At 39.7% G+C, this 15449-nt stretch overlaps 1 long non-coding RNA gene across 2 annotated transcripts in view; it reads left to right on the top strand.

Moving 5' to 3' along the window:
* Window positions 1-15449, top strand: part of LOC128266131 (uncharacterized) — a 126166-nt gene that overhangs the window by 101034 nt on the left and 9683 nt on the right. For both annotated transcript variants that reach the window (XR_008269030.1, XR_008269029.1), the window contains exons 2-4: window positions 12182-12536; window positions 13318-13540; window positions 13608-14690. This is a non-coding gene — a long non-coding RNA (uncharacterized LOC128266131). The remainder of the gene's footprint in view (window positions 1-12181; window positions 12537-13317; window positions 13541-13607; window positions 14691-15449) is intronic.

Here is a 15449-nt window from a genome sequence, read left to right on the forward strand (position 1 = left end):
TATAGATTTTTCTTGTTGCTGTTGCAATGAGGCTTTGTGCATTATATTAATCCAGCAACCATTTGCCATGGACCAGCGGGCAGATAAATTCATTTTGCGGTTATAAAACTTAAATGCAACAATCAATTGTTGCATGGCCATAGTCAGCACATGGAAATAGACATGGGACATGTACTATACATCGACAAGGACATGGACATGGACTTGGTCAGTTAATTTACGCACACACAGCAGGCGACAGAGCGTTTGCATATCAATGTGGGTGTTTTATACACAGGACAAACGCACATGGAATATCCCTGCCCCTGGGGTGTATCCTTGGGATACCCGAGTTGTGCCTCGAAGGCAGCAAAAGCAACCTACTCTCGACTCCACTCGACTCGTAGGCTGATTTATGTGCTCTACGTGTGCAGCTGTGATCGAATTTCCAATCATGTTTACATACATACAGGGAAACAAATGTACTTGTATGATGGGATAGGCATTGGTATTGGGTTTGGAATAGGTATTGGGATACATCCCATGTTGCGTCGATAGACACGCCGCCATCGGTGATGTTATCCCTCGGCCCATACTGTTGCTGTGATAATAGCAACGACAACAATACAAATGAAAACGAAATGCATTGAGCAGGTGAGCACATGACTTCATTTTCTCAGCTAAATTTCCCAGCTCCTACAGCTCATTTAGCATACATATGTTAGCTGTTCCTACTATTTATGTTTTCTTTGCCAAATTGTGCGTGCTGTGTGCTCTGGGTTCTGTGTCCTCTGGCTGGGAATTGAAAACTTTTTATGGCTCAACTCATTTGCAGCTTTAACTTTCTGGTCTAGTTTTTTTTGCTTGTTAGCCAGGCAAAGCAACGAATTGAAAATTAACCAAGCCAGCGATTTGCCTACGCCCCAAACTGTGTTTTGCCCCCTGTTTTATGGCCAGAGTTCTTTGTCTGCGATTCTTGGCAATGAGCAGGCAAGTTGGCCAAAAGCTCAGGGGACCTTTTAATGTCACTTGCAATTTCCAGTTGGCAGTGTTGTTGGTACGACTAGCCATGCCTCCGGGCCTGTTCTGCCCTCCGATTTCTCTCAAATGGGTGTGTGAGTGCTAAAGCAATTAAATGGAGCCAAGCTGAGTACAAAATGTTGATCCGCATCAAGTGGTTTTCAGGGAATTTACCTTTAGGCGGCTGAAGAGCATACAGAATTCGAATAGCCCCTACCATTTCGAACACTTGTACATTTCGAAACATTTCCCTTTGTTGTCGCACCTTTTTTTTTTTGTTTTTTGGCTTCTTGTTGAAAAATGTTAAATGTTTTCACGGCAGTTAATTTCTGCCAGGCCCAAACGAAGCGTTAAATGTCCCTGGCGAATACATCCTGCCTGCAGCAGCAGCAGCAACAACAGCAGCAGCAGCCTGCCTTAACCATTTTCAGCACAGGTGCGAAAGTGTTGAGAACCTGCGAAAATTATGTTAATTATAAAGCACACGCGGCCTGCCATTTCTCGGTGTAAATTGAAAGTTATTTTTGTGTGTGTGGCATTTCAATTAGCATGCCGCATATATTTTTATTTAGCAAATCACTGGCAAGCCAACTTCAAAGACACGACCCCCTAGGGTTTTCATTGGGTTGCTCGAGTCCCTTGTGGCAATGTGTTTTCCATTTTCTACCATTTTGCGTTGTCTACATTTCCATTTCTATTCTATTTCTATTTCAACCTTTTTTTTTTGTTTCCTCGTACCCGGAAAATCCTTTGACGCCAGCAAGGCATCCAAAAAAAATAGAAGTAAAATATATATAGAAGGAGAGAGAGGGGCTCGTGCCTGTTTTTCTCTATACAAAATGAAATTAGTGTCAAAATGTTTTTGCACTGGTTGTGACTGAGTTTTCATGCTGTTTTACACCGGCGCCGGCGACAGCGTCAGCATCGGTGCCACGCCCCAAAGCGTTTAGCGCGCCTTCAGAGACGGCAAGGCGAATGAGCGATAAAATGTGCAGGGGCAGCGTATAGAAAAGAAAGAACAAATTATCTATAACCTACTATCGACTGTGGGATACCCAGTATTTCCTGCAAATTTATACAATTTATTAGATTCTTTCTTGCCTAGCATCGAAAACTATCCAGAAACGTGATCAAATAAAAGATTATTTTAAACAGAATACACTAGGGTTTTTAAATAATTTTTAAATGTGTTTAAAAGTATGAAATGAAAAATAAAAACTTAGTAGCAAGAAATGTTAAATTATCTTGCGGACTATAAATATATTGTGTATTGCATACTTTTAGACACTATTATTAGCGATTTCAAAAACTAATTAATTTTTTTTAAACTATTAAGATAACTTTTCCCTACTATTAAAACTATAAGTGCTACCAGTTGGCAAAGTAGTTTTTTTTTTACAATCACTTTTTATGCTACTGCATAGCTAAGATCTTTTGGGTTTCAAAGAATAAATGCATTAACTAAGAATTATAAATCTAAACAAAAAACAATTAAAGCCATTGAACATCTAGAGGACCATATTTTCAATTAATTTAGTTTAAAGCATATTTTTCCCTGATATCTAAGATTTTAATATACCCCAGAAACCCTAAAAATACCCGATATAAAAAGAATTGAAACGACGGCAAAGAAAGACAAAACCAAACAAAGCACGAGCGAAAAACATCAACAAGGAAAACGGGCTATTTCATTCAATGTTATTTTCAGCTTTAAGCTAAAATAAAAGCTGACACCACACGGTACAAAGGCTGCAAAGGACACTGGACGGGGGGCGTGGCGAAAAGGGGCGGGGCGAGAAGAAGGCTGGGTGAAATGGAATTTTTTGTGACATGCTTCAAATGCTTGTCACCCATCGTCTATCCGAAAGGTAAAGGATTTCCCTTCCGTTCCGTTTTCTTGCACCATTGTTTTCACCTTTTCCCGCTTTCCAGCTTGCCAGCTTTCACCGCTTTTCATGCAATGCAATGCTCTGTGTTGGCCAAGTGTAAACAAGTGAAAGGACTTTTTGGCCTGTTGCTGGCTGGGCAGTGTTAATGCATCAATTATTAACTTGCCAGGGCTCAATTAAAACTTACGCAATGGAATGCTCGGCTCAGACCAACTTATTTACACCGTACTCGATGCCATGGTGAAACTTCATTTGCATTATGCAAATTCCTGGCCGACATGGAGTGCAGTTTATGGCCACAGTTTGATGTGGCATAAATAAACATTACATGCCAACCGCACCGTAAATATGCTTTCTCCCCCTTCTCCTGCGGTTTGTCTATGTGAATTCGAAAGCTTAGCCAAAAATTGCATAATCAAGTCACCGCCACGGGCTTAAAATCATTGTCCTTGCCAAGGATAATACCAAAAATATGAAATGACAATTTAAGATTTTCTTTTCATGGCTCTCAGCTAAGTTGCGGCTTATGGCCGCGCACGTGACTTGCTTAATATATTTATAGTACAAATACTTTCACCCAAGGAAACTGTTAATTTAATCAATGTTGAATATTTCAATTGAAAATTCCATCAAATGAAAATGTCTTTCGCGAAAACGGACTATATATTATTAACATTCCGTAGCCGGAATTGCATTCAGCAATCAAAGTCGCCTTGAAGGGAAGATCCTTTGAAGAAAAACTCTTTCCTCGAACTCGATTTTTTTTAGCAGATTCACGTCGGCAGCTCAATTCGCTTTTCTTTTTCCTTTTTTCATCTTTTTGCTTTTTTTTGTCTTTCGCGGTACAAGTAAATAAGTATATGCAAATCACGTTGGAATTCTATTTTTCTTTTTTGTGCTTTGTTTTATCGACTTCTTGTTGTTTTTGCTGGGCTGGCCATCGATTTTATATGCTATGCCGTACTCGCAGCAATTTCGGGCAATTCTTCTTTTTTTGGCGGCTTAAAATGCTGAAAATTTACCTGCTGGGCAGACTTGCAGAAAATGGCATGCAACTGGTTGTACATTGGTGGGAAAAAAGGCTTAAAATGCTGTTGTTGTGACAGAGAAAAGAATTCTTCAATCACTCCGAAAATATTTAAACACGATATTAAAATATTATTTACTGGACAAATATTAGTTAAAATCTAAGTTAGTTCTAATAGTGGAGCAATCACTTTTCTGCATAGCCATTAAAAAAATGGGAAAAATCAAGAAAATCGGATATTTGTAGTAAAAGTTATGACCTTAGAAGTGCTGATATAAGTGCAAAGCCATTTTTGAAAATAAAGGAAAGGGGTTACATCATTAACATTTCAAGAAAATCTATCCAAAATACAAACAAGAATTTAAACGCAAATTTTTTAGAACTAAAAGCCAAAAGCCTATACTAATTTTTAAAATTGGAATTTTGTAAAAAAAAAAGTTACGGCCTTAAAAAAGCTGGCTTACGCCACTTTTCTGCAAATCAATTTTTTTTAAATAAAAATAGGTTTCATTATTCGAAAAAGTAAGAGCTGGTTTTAGGTAAATTTTTGAATAAAAGCAATTATTTTGATATTGCCAACTTGTTATTATCATTTTAACTGAGTGACTCGTTTGCGTAAAAACGAAAATATCTCCATCACTACTTTTGATTAAAGTTAAAGTACACTTTGAACATGTTTACAAATCAATGATCCTCGTATCCAATTTTCTTTACTACTATCGCCATAGACAATTGAAGCCACCTACTGCACTTGAAACATGCTCGTACATCTTTATATGTCTGTGCCCCCACTTGATGGTTGATTTTTATTCGGTCGCTTTCTTCATTTGTTATGTAATATCAATAACTCACGCGCAGCTGACACATGTAATAATTCAATCGTGCGGACAACCATTAAACAAGATTGATGATCTCTTTAAAGCAGCGCAAAATGGCAGAACCAGAACCAGAGCCCAAGGACCCAGACCCCTTGACGCCAATTGATGTCTTGGGTTTGTGTTCTTTAAAGTTTGTTCAGTATGGTGGGTCTGGGCTTTATGAAAAATGAATCGACTACTGGAGGAACAATTAAAAAGCGGCTCAAAGCGAAGCCCACAATAGCCGTATTCATAGGCCAAAAACCCCATACACTTATCAATGCGATAAGAGTGTTGCTGTGGTATGATTGATGAACTGCTTGGATATTCTGGCTGGCATGTCATTCATTTATTGCCGAGATATATATACTGCCATGTCCCATGCCCCATGCCCCACACCCAAAATAAGACTCCTTACATTTTACGACAACCGCAGATTAGTTGAGATTGCCACCGACAGACAAAGAGACAGGCAGCAAATTCCGCAGCTGTTAAAAAGCTGACATCGTCACCTTTGGCTCTCGGCATTGTGCCGCATAAATATTTACGTCTGACATTCCATGGGAAAACGCCTGTTGCCTGCTGCCTTTTGCTTTTGCCATTTTGCCATTTGCCTTACAAGCCGACGAAGACAACAGCCGAACGTCAAAGTTGCGACTGTTTGAGCTGCTAAATTGAAATATCCTTGGTCCCAGGCATTGTTGTGGCACACAGCCACAGCCACAGCCAAAGCCCCTCTCTTCCATGGGATTCATAATGAAAGGTGTAACAAAGCCGTGCCAAAGTAGCTAATAAAAGTCGTCGTCCCCAAAAAGCAACCCATCTCCATCTCCATCGCCCATTTCCATCCCATCTCAGTCGAGACAAGGGAACAATTGTTGACTGGCTGACTGGCTGACTGGACGGGATGCTCGACAGTCGCCTTGTTTATTGTCATCATAATTATAAAAGGGTTTTTATGGCCAGCCAGCAAAAAGGGATAAATGGCTGTTGGCATCGCAGGTGAAGCGCTTTTTTTTAACGTAGCCGTAGCCGTAGCCATGACCTTGGGTCGGCAAAGGATTAAAAAGGTATTATCTTAATATGTTGACAAGATTGTGTTAAAAAAAGAATACAGGAGCAAAGAAAGGAAAGCATGTTTGACTCTTTTGTTTGTGTGCTTGTTAGAAAACAAACATAAACGGAGTGAAAGTATATTGTTGAAACAAGACATTTAGATGATTGCCACTCGATTAGCCACGAAATGTTTTGAGGAAAGCTTGGAAAAGCAATTAAATTAACCTCGTAAGCCTCAAACATTCAGAGTATTTGAATAAGGTATTTCAATTTAAATGTCCTGCCCGCGGCCAAGACAAAATTAGGTTGACTGTGAAGAGATGGCATTGAAAACAAATAGAACATATTTGTTCATATTATGCTTAAAATTTACTTACATTTTATATAAGCATTTTCTTATATTCTTGAATAACGCTGATTATCAACTAGGTATTTTTAAAATTTGAATATTAAATATGTTCTAATAAAAAATGTTCTAAATATGTTTTAATGTTCATAATATCAGTTTAAATATCAATATTTCAGTTTTAAAAGCATTTTTACCACACTTTCAATTTTCATAATATTAATATCTGAATTTCAGTTTATAGTACAATTCGAGCAATGAGTGTTCTCTAATTACTCTTGTTTTACTACTACTACTACTACTACTCATTTTGAAAAGAATTTTCATAATATATATTTCATTATAAATATTTCCGTTTTAAAAGCATTTTCACCACACTTTTAATTTTAATAATATTAATATATGATTTCTTTTTCTGTTTATAGTACCTAGCCCAGAGTGCACAGTAATTGTGCCAGGAAAATTTAAATGAAATAAAATAGCTGCGGGAAATGAAATATTTAAGAAGAAAGCGCGTGGGGAGGGGACTTGTTGCAGTCGACCAAATAAAACAACTTTGTGCTGTTTAATCGGATGTCAAACGTTAACACGGCAAACAAACAGGCAGCAAACACGCTCGCCTTGCATGTTAAATAATTTATCAGAGCAGGGCATACACTTCAAAAGGGGGGTGAAAAATAAAGTGGCCTAATAGAGCCATAAACTACAACGAGATGAACACGAACAGATAGCTGCTTATCGGTTAGACAAAGAATGTACGGATACGGAGTTTTCCATTTTCCATTTACCATTTTCCCATTTCCATTTCCATTCTGCACATTCGCTATTTGCCATTGTGGCTGACATCTGATGGCATAGAGCCGTAAAGCCAGCGATGCACATGATTGACAACGCACTGAGCCAGTTACCGAGTCAGTCAGTCAGACAGAGACATTTAAAATATTTGAGTCATTCAAGCAACTTCGAGACACACACATATCGCATTTTTAGTACGAAAAGGAGACATCCAGTCTGGGGATGAAGAAAAGAATGGCTAAACAGTCGCAGGAATTGAAATAAATGTGTGGGGGGATGGCAAAGTATACTATACACAACTGCAAAAAGGCAAAGTGAAGCCATCAATGCAATGTCAGACAAACTATATATGTATACTATATGTGTTCACTCGGATAACCAGATGGAGATATACAGTTTATATGGCGCCGCGTCTCGCTGAATTTTTGCTATCTCGCCGGGTCACAAAGTACACTTTGCATCCAAATGCTAAAGATTTTCAATTAAAACTACTTTGGCTATCACATATTTGAGTGAGCAACAACTGCAGCGACTACTGGCAACACTTGCAAGTGTAATTATGAACTTTAATCGAAAAACTTTGCCAACTCATTGCCCATTCCTATGGCATCACACAAACATTTGCCCAAAACAGACAGACAGCTGCCTATCAAGGACACACTCCTGCGCGAATCCTTTGGCTGCACATGTAAATCGTCGCTGCAACTGGACTAAACCAATTTCCTCAGTCAAAAGAATGTGAAAGTGCTATGCATGTATGCTAAAACCAAAATATTCCAAAGCTAAAAGTATTGCAAAATAACTTTCAAATTGATATCTATGTGAAATACTTTAAGTGACATTTATGGCTTTTTCATTTTTTTTTGCTGCATGGTTTTTAAAGTTTGACCATTTTATTTGATGTTACTTTTTTTTTATTCATCAGAGCTGGGGTAAGTGATAGGTTTTGATTAATGATTTTTAGCTATTGCTACTGAGTCAAAATCTACCAAATGGGCAGACTCATGTTTGAAAGTTTGAATATCTTCAATTTAATGGTTATTTGGAATAAAAGTATTACGGAAGTTAAATTTTAAAGTTTATTTTTTTTTAAGTAGCACTATTTCTTTTATTAATAATCTACAATCGGTAATTATTTTTAAAAGTATAATAGCTTAAAAATAATTCTCTCTTTTTTTTTTTACTATCCGTCTCAGACTTCTCACTTGTCTTTAAATTTAACTATGTCAATTATATAAGTTTATGTTTTATTCATTGGTAGAATGATTAAGTGAACAATTTTAGATGCAATCTCATTTATGCACATTAAATGTCTTAAGCCAGAAGTTCAATTAAAGTAGAGTTTGAAGACAACCAACCACATTATTAATCTCCTTAAAAACAACCCCTTTGAGCCGAGAATGAAATGTGACTGAGCAGCAATTTGGCCATTTGACCGTGTTAGCAAACACGGAACATTATTGCCGCCTGCAGCCGCGCAATATGTTCATTCCTGACTTCGGAGCGGCTGTCTCCTTTTGCATCCTGCCTCCCTCCCAACTTTTAACTGGCCACATGGAAAATCTCGGGAAAAAAGCGTCAAATAAATAGAAAAAAACGAGGGGGTGCTGAAAAAATTTCAATTCACAGCGCAGACAGACAAAGATACATGCAATGAAACGCGATTGCATGCGCCTCGTCTGCCGCTGCTGTTTCTCAGTGAAAATTGCAGTGAAAATCACGGGCGCGTAACAAATAAAATTCCGCAATTTCGCTGCCATTGATGCCTAACGCCCCGCAACTGGGCAATATAGAAACAACAGTAGGGGCATCTCAAAATAAAGGGGATAAGGGATGTGGCTAGGCAACCAGGCACCAGGCAACCAGGTGAACTTTGAACTCGCGCCGGAAACTTGACGAGGCCATCAAAAGTTTCGACACCAACGACTGCGGCTTATGGCGGCGTTGTCTTTGCCCACCCCCGAAAGCATTTATCTGCATTTTATTTCGTTAATAAATTTAAACTTGCTCAAAAGTTTTAACTATGGCCGAAGCGTTTTGGCCGGAAGCACAAGTGGCAAGTGCCCAGAGCTGTTTCCAATGCGTCAGTTAAAGCGATTTTGAAGACTAGAGCCTGGCTTTAATAGGCCTCTTGATTGGCCAAAGTGTCATATGTATGCTAGTGATAGTGACCCTTGAGGCAACTCTGCATTTAATGTTTTCAAACCTGAGACGAGCACATTGAAAACACACTGCTGTGCCCCTGTGGTTTATCTACTTTAAGTACGGAAATCAGGCTATCAGGCTGACTGACTGGCTGGCTGGCTGGCTGGAACGTGCTACCTTCGCTTAATTACATTCTGTCGAGCAATTAAATCCTCAATAATTGTTTTGTTGCTCGCTTTAATCGCAGTTATTCAAACGACCACAGTGTGCTGTGCTACAATGGTCCCCCCTGCTTCCACTGGGCCATCATCGTTTCCGCTTTTCAGCTGGCCAAAGGTGCTCTGCAGGAATTTCGCTATCCAGTCCCTGGGTCTCTGCGTCTCTGGCTTTATTTATGGTAGCGTAATAATGATCAAACATTTGTCTTCTGCCTGCTCATCCTGCGTCCGTTTTTCTTTTTTTTTTTTTTTTTGCCTTTTCTGAACCCGCTGTGGTGTTGTGTGCTGGCATACACGGCGAATGAGCAATGCCTTGAAGTTTGATTAAAACTTAATTACATTGCCCTCGAGCTGGGAGTCGGAGTCGAAGTCGGTAATTTAAACAACGTTTGTGCAAGGTAATAAGCTTGTGGATTGGAGTCATAGGCTAAACCGCAAGCTTCTCGTCATGTGTCCTTGCTCACATCGTGTGTGTGTGTGTGTGTGTGTATGTGTGTGTATGTGTGTTTTCCTGCTGCATTGTGAAATCAATAAACCAAAGTCAGAGCCAAGGCGATGATGATGATACTGATGCTCTGGCTGGCATTCTGATGAGCTTGCCACTGCAGCAGGAGGGACACCATTACCCACAATGACACCAAACTCCTCTGGCTCCTGATGCATGCGGTTTGTGGCTGAAAAACAATAGAATTATCTACGGATATACCCGGTCATGGGGTGCCAAAAGGAAAGCATCTTGTTTGCCAGTCAATCAATATTTTCTAATGATCCCCCGGTGACGCAGTGCGTCAGAGAAAATTACTAAAATTCAAGCTTTTTAATGTGGTAAATGAATACTATTGGTACACAATGAATAAAACCGATTAGTTGCTCGTCTTATTTATTTTTGCATAAAATTTTTATGTTTCGACATATTTTTTGTACATATCGAATGTATACAAACCGTATCTGCTCCCAAATAAAAAAAAAGAAAACTGTAAATTATATTTTCGTATGGCATAAATTTCTTTTTCTGTGCATTATTGTCGAGATAAGCTTAATTTTTGGGACGTTTTCCATTTGATTTGATGACCAAATGCAGCTGCTGCTGCTGATAATTTGCTTTACCCCCGCTGGCAGTGTAAGTCACTTCATCTACGGCATGTATCTGAAAAGTTTTGCAATAGCATTTGGAAAAATACAAGGGACAAGTTTGCGCCACGCCACGCCACGCCAACTTAAGATCCGCCCCGAGAGCAGCGGCGTCTGTCTGTCTCGCCAACCGCAAGCTACAACGATTTCCCATCCCCGCCGTCGTAAGAAATTTGCAAACATTCAAGGCAATTAAAACTGTCAGATGGTAGAGCGGAAAAGTGGGGCGGTAATGGGTGGTGGGTGGTGGCGAAAGTGGGCGTGACCTCCCTGCGGAACGCTGATAAGTTTCATCCATGGCACAGGGCCAACGGGCCACGGCCAGCATTCTGACCACTAAAGCTATCCGCGGGTCCAAGTGTCCCAATGTCCAAATGTCCAGGATGTCCAGCCTGGCCACTCAACAGTCAACAGAGTCAGCTGTGCTCCATGTGGGCACGCAAAAGTTTTTGGCCCACATTAGTTGGTATTTGTGTTTGAGCTGGAATATTGTGCTCTATGGTCAGATCAGCGCTTTTTGGTTTTTGGTTTAAGGTTTTTTTTTCCCTGCCTTGCTAGCTGGCTGGCTGGTCACACAAACAAAAGCAAAAGCAAAAGCGGCGGCCAGGATGACAACTGGTGGAGGCAAAGGCAATGGCAAACAACAAGGATGGCACAAATTAAGTGCACACTTCCTTTGCATATTTAAATGCCCCTATATACTTCCGCTTTGAGTGTGTGTGTGTGTTGGCTCGTCCTGTGTGTCCCTGTTTCCCTGTGTTTGTGTGAACAAACATTTTTTTTCTACCATTTGTTTGCATGTTGAACATGGCCAGCAAAGCCGGCTACGCCTGTCCATTGTTGTTTGATTTCTAACTGAATTGAATATAATTTAAGCACATGTCCTGCTCACTAACCTGTAGATCGCCTTCTCTGGGCGATTTCATAAATATTTATTATGCCCTGGACGAGCAATGTGTCTGCTGTGAATGCCTGCGGCTATTTATTTATAAGTAATATATCTGGGCGTGGCCCCAGCCGTGTGTGTGAATACCTAATATGCCTAAACGAAGCCAAGATTGAGAGAGAAATTGAAAACCCATTGATTTGGGGCGGAAAATTCGATTAAATTGGAAGTGAAACAGATGCAAACCAGACCTTACATAGAAAGAAACTTTATAACGTAAATGTTGATTTTTTGTACAATTTCGATTCGGTTTCCGTACATTTTTCGTTACAATTTGATATTATTATTACAAATTAAAACAATAATTTGTATCTAAATTCTCAAGAACATTTTTACAGAACAGATATAAAATCTTAAATTATTCCTTCTTTTGTATAGAGCTAGGAAAATAATTTTAGACTTTTGATACTTTTGGCCATTAATAAGATTAATAATATATTTAAATTAAAAAACTATCAAACAACTGCTTACACAGATAAGATTGCTTTAATTATTTTTTGTGTTTTAGGTAGAACTGAATAGTAAATCTCTTTACTTTTTAGAACTGAAAAATAAATCCCTATACTTTTAAAAATTGTTGATATTATAAAAAAAATATACAAAATAATATATATAAAAATACCACATTTAAAAAATTGTTTTAATCTAAAAACAAATGTTATGTTATGTTTTAAATAATAATAAGCTTATCTAATAAAAAAGAATAACAAAAATAAATAAAAGTTAACAGAAGTAATAGGTTTGTAATTAACATGTTTTTTTCCCTGTGCAGAGCTGCATCATTGCTGGAATCAAAGGACCATAAACCGCTGACACTGCTTCTAGCTGGAGTCCCAGACTGAATGGCAAGGCAAACTGCCGGAGAGGGAGCCCATATGCTATATGCTCCGTTATCTATGCACTGCCGTAAAAACACAAATGAGGAAAGGCTTTCTGTTCTATTGCGTGTGTGTGTGTGCTCTTACTCGATAGCTGGAAAATTGAAATTGAAAATCTATTGCGTTTTATAGTAGTCGCCGGGAATGTCAAGTTCAGACAAAGCTGGATTAATTGCCAACGCAGCAACTGATGGAGCCATTTTAATTGCGAACGGATTAATTGGTTAATCCTCCAGGCTGGCAACTATAGTAAGTATATTTTTGAGGGCAAAACAATCAGGGCCATGCAAATATGTTTCTAAGAACAAACTAATTAGTGGAACGTAAACATAGGCTTTTGTGGCCTGGCTTTCGCAGCCCGTTGGCTGCACTTTAATTACTCGCAATGAGCCGCACTTGACCATAAAATTAACATAATAATTGGCCAGCCGGCCAGCTAGCGGCTGAGTTCTCAGTTCCGAGTTCCAAGTGCTGAGCAGTGAGCACTGAGTTCTGAAGGAATTTTACTCCGGCTGGCGAAAGCCGACAGGCAACGCGTGACTTGGCAGCAATTTCGGCCAAAGACGAGACGAGAGGCTGATGTTTTCAACTGCTTTTAATTACAACGTTGACATGTTTAAGCTGCTTTCGATACAAGCGAGGCGGGCCTAATAGGATTAAGGCGATGACGTCGCTGGTTGGAGGTCCTGTCAACTGGCAGCCAAGGCAGAAACTGAAATCAAGCATACGCCGCGTGGTGCCACGATTTTCGACGGGGCTAAGCGATGGGAGCGATGAGCTCTGACATCGAAGACTAAGAGGTGTCATGCCCGCGTATTTAAAAATAACAAAAAAAAAAAAAAAAACGGGAAAATGAAAATGAAATCTAAACGCCCACGGAGCACGGCATGCATACTTATGCAGGCGACTGTATTTAATGGCCACTATGCGCTGCGTGCAGAGAAAAAGGCGTAAATTTTGCTAATGGCCTGAAAATTGGGCAATTTTATAGCCTCATGAATAAAAGATTTTCATTTTGCTTCAATTACAGTCAAAGGCAGAGCCAGCCAGTTGCCAGTTGCCAGTCAAGGATGAAGTCAAGATAGCAACCACACACTCAAACACACACACACACATCTGGAGCCGCACAAGGACTTACACTTACACTCGCACAATCTTAAACACACATACACATATCCCATATGCGACAAGTTGGCGGCCACAATCTTGGATTTATACGGCTTCGAGTGCCTTCAGTGGCGGTTAAGAGGAAAGTAAGAACCCCTGCCTCCGCTCAAGTTGCCTATTTAAAAATTAAATTGTATAAATTTTTAATGCCAGCCAACGCGAGTTATTAGCTAGCTTGATAGCTATCCCATGGCCCCACCTGAATCCTGCTAATCGACTGCCAACCACGCGATGATTACAAAAATTTCCACTTGGCCGCATATTTTCCTGATTAATTCTAGGCCAATATAAAATGCGCACCATGAATATTTCATACCACAAAAGCGCCACCAAATATGCCAAACCAAAAATATACAAAAAAAAAAAAAAAAACGAAATGTTTAAGCAAAGGGCATAGTATAGCACAGCATAGCATGGCAAATAAAACGAAGCTTACTTTATACAATTGGCAAACCGCAAACAAAGTGAATTTCATTTCAGTTTGCGGCCACAGACGTGTCAGTTTGGACACATGAATGATGAATTATATTCGGTGGTCAATTTGGAATACATATTTCACCGGCAAACCAGAAGCAATAAAATACACCCCCGGAATAATCACCATGGTCCCGAAAAATCGGGGGCAAAAACCACAGAGAGCTGTTTGCAAAGCTGATCAGGAACTTGGTCTTGCCTTTTACAATTTCAAGAGTCCTGGAGGGTCCTTTTTTCGGTTTGCCAATATATAATATATAGTATACAAGTCGATCGGTCGAACCTACTGGCTGGCAAATAATAAAGTGATTTCGATTTAAGCTTCCAACATCAATTCAATTGCAATGCCAAATTGTTGTTTCCAACCCAACAGCGTTCACTGGGTGACTTTTCCATTGCCCCATTGACAAGGGGGCGTGGCAGAGGGACGGAGGGGCGGCTGGCGAGCCAGTGCTTAATTGAAAAACGTAATTAACTTGAATTTTCTGCTTTTGGCGTTTATTGCCGCTCATTTGCAACGGGCCATCCAAACGGTTAGGGTCGCCGTTGCAGCTGCAGTCTGCGTATTTATTTGCACTGCACCGAAGTGCACCGTGGATGTGAATGTGAATGTGGATGTGGATGAGGATGCGGATGGTCAGCTCCATGATGATGGGATTGGGAATTGAGTTTGCGTTGGATTGGGTTTTTGGGCCATGCACTGCACAACCCTGACTTGATGATGATAAGGCTCCTGCTGTTTAGGGATGGCAGACTATACAGGTGACTATACTAAGTGATATTCAACTGAAAACATTATTATTTTTTAAGTGCTTAAGTACGAAATACACTTGACCTCTAATTTGTGCTGCAAAACCATATTTATCCTACATCAAACTTAGTAGAAATATAAACGTAAACATTTTAACAAGATACAAATTTCAATAATTTTAAATAAATTCGTTAAGATAAACCCTCAGAAAGAAACAACGGTGCTCGAAACTATTTACAGAAATCCATTAAAAACTTGTAAATACTTTGTAAAAAAAGAGAAAGATATTTTAGAAAAAGATTTTGCTTTCGAGAAAAAGATTGGTTGTCTTTAAACATTGATTAAGCTTTATCATGGAGAGTACCTGCTAACGATGTTTTGCCAGCTCCACAGGCGATGATGTGGCTTCGTGGGCCTGTTAATGCTGACCGCAATACGTGGCTGCAAACGAAATCAGTGGAACGGCAATTGGCTGCCAAATAAGCAGCCAGATCAGACTGAGAAATCACTCTGCCTTAAATTCGCTCTGCAGCTTTAAAAACTCTGAGTAAAGCGGCACCACATTCATATTTCGTAGGAATTTTATTTTCCACCTGGGCTAATAAGCTACACAATGAGCTGGGAATGGGAATGGGAAGGGGACTAGGACTGGGTCTGGGGCTCTCTGAATGGGACTTTGGATGGAGCCCTTTCACCGCAGACCAACCAGCCAGTGGGTAGTCCCTTTCGGGCTGCACCTAATTATGTAACCAAAAAGGGGCGAGGCCCGG

Source organism: Drosophila gunungcola, chromosome 3R, assembly GCF_025200985.1.
Source record: "Drosophila gunungcola strain Sukarami chromosome 3R, Dgunungcola_SK_2, whole genome shotgun sequence".
Lineage (NCBI taxonomy): Eukaryota > Metazoa > Arthropoda > Insecta > Diptera > Drosophilidae > Drosophila > Drosophila gunungcola.